Source organism: Spinacia oleracea, chromosome 5, assembly GCF_020520425.1.
Source record: "Spinacia oleracea cultivar Varoflay chromosome 5, BTI_SOV_V1, whole genome shotgun sequence".
In the NCBI taxonomy this organism is placed as follows: domain Eukaryota; kingdom Viridiplantae; phylum Streptophyta; class Magnoliopsida; order Caryophyllales; family Amaranthaceae; genus Spinacia; species Spinacia oleracea.
Genome location: NC_079491.1, coordinates 116,465,661 through 116,473,822, shown reverse-complemented (window position 1 = coordinate 116,473,822; position 8,162 = coordinate 116,465,661). Strand labels below are relative to the sequence as shown.

General features: G+C 42.1%; 1 pseudogene; it reads right to left on the bottom strand.

The window, feature by feature from the left end:
* Positions 1 to 785: 785 nt before the first annotated feature.
* On the bottom strand, positions 786 to 886 carry LOC130462242 (uncharacterized; annotated as a pseudogene).
* Between the last annotated feature and the right edge of the window lie 7,276 nt (positions 887 to 8,162).

Here is an 8,162-nt window from a genome sequence, read left to right as displayed (position 1 = left end):
TGGGACGATCCCTTTGCTTGCCGCTTGCCGGAAGTTGAAGTGGTTTTATAAATATTGTTTGCATAGGTGGTTTTCTATCAACGACGGAAAACACGCTTGTCAAAATGGCGCCGTTGCCGGGGAACGGTCATTGTTATTGAGTTTAGTTGAGACTAGTTCATTAATTGAAAATACAAAAATATTCCATTCTTGCTTTAGTTTTTCCTTTGCATTGCTCACGGTTTTCTTGAGTGTTTATGCTTGATAGGGGACGTGCTCGTCAAAGGATCCTCCATCCTCTTGACCTTGAATTGGAAAGGACTTTAAGGAGACTTAGGCGTGCTCGTTCTAGCTCGTCAAATCATAATCGGTTTGAGGCTTTGAGTGTTGACACGGAACAAGAGGTGAGTGAGCAAGCTAGTGAGAACATGGCTCTTCCGGTTAAGAACTTGGGAATACCGGGAGCATTTGAGGCTACGTGTGGGATTCAAGCACCAACAACATGTGCTAATAATTTTGAGATCAAGCCCGCCTTGATCAATTTGGTGCAAAGTCATCCCTTTTGTGGGAAAAGCAATGAGTCGCCTCACGAGCATCTCAAGCAGTTTGAACACTATTGTGACACAATAAAACACAACGGTGTGACCTCGAATTATGTGAGGTTGACTTTGTTCCGCTTCTCTTTGCTTGGGCGTGCTAGTGATTGGCATGACAAGGAGGTCAAGCCCAACTCACTTCGCACATGGAACGAAGTAACTAGTGCCTTCTTGAACAAGTTCTATTCTCATGGGAAGACGGCGGAGTTTCGCCACAAGATTCAATCATTTGAGCAAGGCCGTGATGAATCGCTTTTCGAGGCTTGGGACCGATTCAAGGAGTACCAAAGGGAATGCCCTCATCATGGGATTCCCAAGTGGTTGTTGCTACAAACATTTTACCTAGGATTGAGTCCAAGCTCGAAAACAAGTTTGGATGCGGGCGCGGGAGGCCCCATCATGAACAAAACGGAAGATCAAATTGAGGAGATAATTGAAGATGTAGTTCAAAACTACCAATCTTGGCATGTAGGTGCAAGAAGTTATGATGGGAAAAGTAGGATTGGGGATGGAAAGGGTTCGGTGTACACCATAGAGCAAGCACGGATGATAGAGAAGCTTAGCTCGAGATTAGAGAAGCTTGAGAATACACCATTTGCGGGAAGTGCAGCAAGCAAGCCACCATCTCCGTCCACAATTCCATCTCCTTCGGCCACTCTTCTCAATAAGGGGAAGGGCAAGGTTAGTTCTTATGGCTCAATGCCTCCGGGCACATTCTTTTGTGAAAATTGCCAAGACTATAATCATTCCCCCGATGCATGCCCTTTAGTTCATAACTTGTCATTTGTGGATTATGGCCCTTCGTATGAAGGAGATTTTGATGTAGAGTATGCTAATGCCATCAATGAGAGGTCTAGGAATGATAACCCTAACAATCCTAATTTTGCTAGGCAACCTAGAGGGCCCTCCATGTATGGCCCCCACCAAGGCTATGGCCAAGGAAGTGGGTATGATAACCAAGGCCGAGGTGGCTATAGAGCACAAGGCTATCAAAGCCAAGCGCCCTACGGTCAATCTAAAGGTTTTGGCAATCAAGGCCAATACAACCAAGCGGGTTATAATCCCAACCATCAAGCTGGAGGGGGTTATAACTACTCTTATGGGCAATTTAGGGGTGCCTCAAGTGGGGGTTATCCTTTGAACTCGGGAGTTCCTTATGGTGCATCTCATTTGCCACCTCCCGGATTCAATGGACCGAGGACCTTTGGCAACCAATATCAAGCAAACCTTAGTGGTTATAGTGTTGCACCTCCACCACTCCCGCCTCTCAAGTCAAATCTTGAGGCTCTCATGGAGTCGTTTGTGGGGGCGCAAGTCAAAAAGAATGTTGAGTTTGAGGATGGATTCAAGCAATCCAATACTCATATGAGAATGATTGAGACCCAATTAGCTCAACTCGCTAATACCTTAAAGGAACAACAAGTGCATACTAGTCTCCCACCCCAAGGTCAACGTCCTAAGCAAATATATGCAATCACGGCAAGGAGTGGGAAGACTTTAGATGATGTTCCTAGAGCTAATGAGGTTTCTAAGTCCAATGGGAAGGATCAAGAGGGAGTCGTTGAGTCTAGCGACAATGATGTGGTAGAAGAGGAGCCTCCCATCGATAATGTGGGTGATACCCCTATACCAAAAGGGGCAACTCTTCTACCTCTCCCCACTCCTAAACTCCCCTATCCTCAAAGATTTTTAGGCAAAAAATTGGATGATCAGTTTTCTAAGTTTCTTGATGTGATTAGCAAGTTGCATGTCACATTATCTCTCACCGAGGCACTCAAAAAAATGCCCCACTATTCTAGATTCATGAGAGATGTTCTTCGTGGCAAGAGAGGTTGTGAACCGAAAGAGACCGTGCAACTCACGGAGAGTTGTAGCGCTCTACTTCAGCACTCCTTTCCCCCAAAACTCAATGATCCCGGGAGTTTTTCTATCCCTTGTAGCATTCAAAAGCTTAAATGTGAGAATGCTCTTTGTGATTTGGGGGCAAGTGTGAGCATCTTGCCATTTAAGATCTATGAGAAGCTCAATCTAGGTGATCTCTCTCCTACCGCTATGTCATTGCAACTAGTCGATCGATCGGTTATGTTACCATTGGGTAGGATTGAGGATGTTCCCCTCGTGGTTGGCAAGCTTACTTTCCTTGTTGACTTCGTTGTCTTGGACATCGATGAGGATGCCCATACTCCCATTATCTTGGGGAGGCCATTTTTGGCCACCGCGGGTGCTCTTATTGATGTGCAAGGGGGACTAATCACCTCTAAAGCGGGAGATTCAAAAGCTAGCTTCAAGCTTCCCCTTGGTGAAGGGTGTTTTGCAAAGATGAAAACTTGTATGAAGGTAGAGACTATTGCTTGTATTGAGAGATATTGCTCACATGCTAACCCTTCTAACAACTTTCGTGTTTCTAAGTGTGATAATGAGCCTTCTAGGTCCTCTCCCGGTGACAAGGAAGTCCATGTGATCCCAAGGGTGTTTGATGATACGTTTGATGATGTCATAACCATCCCCGCTATATTTGGGATGCATGTTGATGGTGATGTTAGGGCTACAACCTCCAAGGTGTTTAATGAATCGGCAAACAAGGCCAAGAGACCCAAGAAAGCTAAGAAGCCCAAGAAAGCCAAGGAGAAGCTTGGTGGCGGTTTGTTTGGTTGGAACTTTATGAATGGTGATGTCGGTACATTGTTTGTGCCCATGGGGGCAAAAAGAAACTTTTTGACTAATGATGACCCCAAGATAGTTGCATTTGACCCCCCCATGAGTTTTGGGGGGATTCGTCAAGCTAATGACGTTAAACGAGCGCTACCGGGAGGCACCCCGCGGTTCTTGAGCATTGTTTTGGTATGATTCTTTGCGGTGGGTTCTCACTTTCCACCTTGTGCTTTGTCCGTCCATTTTTGGTGAGTTTGTTCGGGTTTTAACGGGTCTTTGCGGGACTTGCTCCCACGATACTTCCGGTAACATCCTTCCGACTCTTATGCATTCTTTAGGGGACGAGCATATATCATGTTGGGGCATTTGGGTGGATGGGTAGCTGTGCCCCTCCTTGCTTAGTTTTAGGCCTTGAGGACATGGCCTAATTCTAGCTTGGGGGGAGTTTTGTTTGTGGATGCCTACTTGTTGGTGCTCTTTGCTTTGAAATCATACCAACACATGCTTGTTTCTTTGTTTTCTTAGTTTGATTTAGCTTGATTTTTAGTTTCTCTTCTTTTTCTTTGTGTTTGTTTCTTTTTGTTTCCTTTTTGGTGTGTTTTCTTATTTTCTTCCTTTTCTTTTTGTTTTGATTTCTTTTTCGTCAAGGCAAGTTTTCTAGGTTTTCTAGGCAATATTCTTGATTGGGGCATATAAAATTGGAACTTGTAGATTAGAATGCTTTTATTCCTAGTTGGTAGATTTTTACACGGTTCTTAATGTCTTGGGTCGAGTCTAGGATTTAGTGTCAAGAAAGTTGGTTGAACTTTGGGTAGCATGTGTCATGAACTCTTGGCCTGTGGTAAGATGGTGTTGAATTCTCTAGTGATTTGAAGCCGGAGAGAATGGTATTTGCTCCCTTGTGAGGTTCATGTTCAAATTAGCCCAAACACATATTCATATATTCATTTGAGTGGCATGGATCCTTAGCATTGACTTTCTTGTCTCCCGAGTTTGACCATTTCCTTCCCGAGACCGCGACCGTGACCGAACTACTTTAGGGGACGATAGAGGCATTTCTATTTTTCTTTTTAGTTTAGAACTTTATTTTCTATTTTTCTCATATGTTTTTGTTTGCACTTGCCCCATTGCTAGCCATTTGAGCCTTGACCCTTCATTTCTTATGAGCACAATACAAGCCTAATAGCCTTTGTTTTGTTTTCACCCTTAGAAGTGATAGTGAAGCTTTGAGTTATGATGCTTGATGTTTTGGATTGAATTTGCAAAGTTGAGAAATGAATGTTGTTTGGTGTGAATGGAAAAGTTTAAGAAGTATATTGTATATAGTGAATAAATTATGCAAAAGCAAAAATGAGAAATAAAAGTTTTGAAAAAGCCAAAAATAGAGAAAAACAAGGCATGAGAAAAGTTTCAATTGAAACACACAAAAAAAGAGGAAAATCAAATCAAGGAAAAAAAAGAACAAAAAGAGTTGTAGTTTAGAGTTGTTGTTGAATAAGCTTGGGGGTATCCCAAATAAGTGGAAAAGTTTGTTTTCGGTTGATTATGCTTGAGTTGAGTTCTTATTGCGCTTCACTTTAGGTATGAGCACCACATCCCAAATTTATTCCGCACCTTACCCCTAGCCTACGTTACACCCTAAAAAGTCCTCTTGACCCTTTTGAGTTGAGTCATTGTCGGTGGAGGGAGGATTTGGTCAAGTTTATGAAATGGGATTGTCATGCTAAGATGTCGGGTAGCCTAATCTTGATTTTCTGGCGCCTTCACGGTGTCTCGAGACGCTATTCTCAAAGGTGAATAAGATCTAGAGTTTTGACGTGGTATGCCCGGATGTAGGGGGATTGACTAGTGTTTGCCTTCACATCTAAAATAATACCCGCTCCGATAATTTATGAAAAAATGAGAATCCAATTAATGGATATCGGTAGTTGTCCGGTCGTACCCAAAAAATAATATTCCGGAAGAATATGCACGGCAGCAGGCGTGTTCTATACTGCTTGCTTAGCCCGTTCTCTTAGGAAATAAGGGATTACGAGCTAGTCAAGCTATAGTTCCCTTTGCTTGATGCTCGAATCTTTCACTCGATTTGGGACATTAGTTAGCGTGTACTCATTTATTTGATTAGTAATATTAGTGTTCTTCTATGCTTGTTCCATAATAAAGCCCCCATCTTGGATTTTGTAGTTTAATTTCTTTTCTTTTCTTTTCTTTTCTTATTTTCTTTCTCTCTTTTCTTGATTTGCGTTTTCCATTTTTAGTCTTGCCTTGATTAGATTTTCTAGATTTCAATTTTGGTAAATTTTAGAACTTGATAGGTTGCTCATTCTTCCCTAGTTGAGTTTTGTTTGCTAGAGACTAGCAAACGCTTAGCTTGGGGGAGTTTGATGAGCGGCATTTATGTCGCTCTAAGCTAGGATTTTATAGAGTTTTATTATGCTTTTTTGTTAGTTTTATATAGTTTTGCTGTTCTTTTATTCCCCTTTTCCATCTTTGTGGTTTTCAGGTGATGATGTTGAAAATGATGGAAAAACAGCTGAGATTTTCTCGAGCAGGTGCCGTGCGATCGCACTGACATTTTGTGCGCTCGCACGAGTCTACAGAGTTGGCTCCAAAAGTCAAGGCAGTGTGTGCGCTCGTGCCTCAAATTCGTGTGCTCGCACAAATCCGGAAAATCGATGCAGGAACTATGAGTGATTTTGTGCGATCGCACCGCAGAGGAGCCCGCTCGCACGGAATTTCGGTGGGCTCGCACTAAATTCCTGTGCGAGCACACAAGGATTTTCTAAGATTTAGCCAAGTCACATTCGTGCGATCGCACGGTTGTTGGGCACGATCGCACGGCACGAAGGAGAAGAATCGTCGCAGGGCCCGTTCGCATTGATGCACAGCACGATCGCACCGATGCGATCGCACCTGGGTCTGCACGTTCGCACGGCTGCGCGGGATTCATTTTTCGAGTTTAAAACTCTTATTTTTGGGGTTTAGTATAAATAGGATTTTTGATTATTTTCATTGGACGCTTTCATATTTTACATTTCATATTTTTACACTTTTAATTCTAGAGGTTTTGTGATTTTGTTCTTCAATCTAGAGAGAGAAACTCTTTAATTCCAAGCATCAATTCAGTAATTTTCTTCAACTCTTCTCTTCTTTATGCAATTGAATTCTTAGTTCTTTAATTCTTTCACTTGCTTAGTTGATAATTGATTTGCAATTCCTCAATACCTTGAGTTCTTGATTTCAATTTTGCTTGTTACTTTGATTTTCAGTTTTTGATTTGATTGTGCAATTGAGTTTCCTATTCTCTACTTCTCCTCCTTTAATTTCATGATAGCTAGTTTTGAACTAATGGATAGCTTGATTGTTAGGATGATTAGTGAGTAGTTTTAGGTTAGGGAAAGGGGAGAAACTAGGGGATGAATTAGGGGAAATAGATTATTGATTGTTGGTTGATTCATGTGATTAAATAAGATTTGATGATAGGAAATCCATGCTAGTTGAGTGGTAGTTGCAAATGCTATTCAATTAGATTTCCGTGGAACCATAGGATAGGTTTGGCAAGACATTGTGTGAAGGAAATAATGCCCTTGGTCCAAGTATGCATTCTATGTTAAGTCTAATAAATGCGGTTCAGTATTAATTAACAAGTTAATAATTCAGTGAGATCAAGTGAACTGAATGCCTAGCTAGAGGCCGCTTCAGTTCAAGTGGAATTAATGATATTAATCCACAGCTTACTCTTGACTGAACCCGTAGGGTCACACAAATAGTACGTAAACGGATCAAGTATTTAATGGCATTAGATACTCCATCTATGGATATTCGGAATCGACGGATCTTGGTTTCAGTGGGAGCTGAGATCGTCACAGGCAAGAAATGAATACTCCGGAAACGATGATGTTGCCGGAAACGGAAATATGGATCGTATCGAAAATATAAATATTATCCAAGTCGTAGATGTTGCCGGAAACGGAAACATGGTACGTATCGGAAAATATTATCGGAAATGGAAATATTGCCAGAATCGGAAATATTGCCGGAAACGGAAATATTGTCAGAATCGGAAATATTATCGGAATCGGAAAATAATTCCGGAAACGGAAATATTAAATATTTGTTCGAAACGGAAATTGATTCCGGAATCGGAAATATTAAATATTGTTCGTATCGGAAATGAATTCCGGAACCGGGAATTTAAATCGGAAGCGTATCGTACGAATTAGCATCGGACGAGGCCTGCCGGACGAAGGCCCAGCACGAAGTCGGGCCATCGCCCAGCAAGCCAAACGCGCGCACAGCCAAGGCAGCGCCCAGGCTCACCGCAAGGCAGGCCCAGCGCGCGCCAAGGCCATGGCCTCGCTGCGTAGGCTGCTGCTCGCACGCACACGCATGGGCGGCCCTCGTGGCTGCCGTGTGTGTGTGAGTTTGTGTTCATGCATGATTCCTAAAACTATTAGAGTTAGTATATGATTAAATTCCTATTCCTAAAAGGATAAATTAATTAATTAGAGTTCTTGTAGGATTCTAAGTTTAATTAATTCGTGTCCTACTAGGATTCCAATTCCCTTTCCATAACTCTATAAATACGTGCCTAGGGTCACATATTTTCAGAGATTAATTCAAGTATTCAAAGTGAGTTTTAAGAGAAAAATTCAGCCACATTCCTTGCTCAATAGTGCCGAAAATTCTAGTACCTTAAGGGCGATTCTAGTTGGTCAATCTTAAGGCGGATCCGGACGTGTTGTGGACTATCTACGGAGGGACGACACTTGGAGTCCTAAAGGCTTGTTCTTGTTCGGTTCGGGCGCAGCTAGGGAAGGCACGCAACAAAGAGTATGCATCTAAATTATGCTATATGATTATGTGTAAATAATATGTATTCCTGGCTTAATGGTTGTTTCCGCATGATTTATGTATTGTCATATGTATCATAAC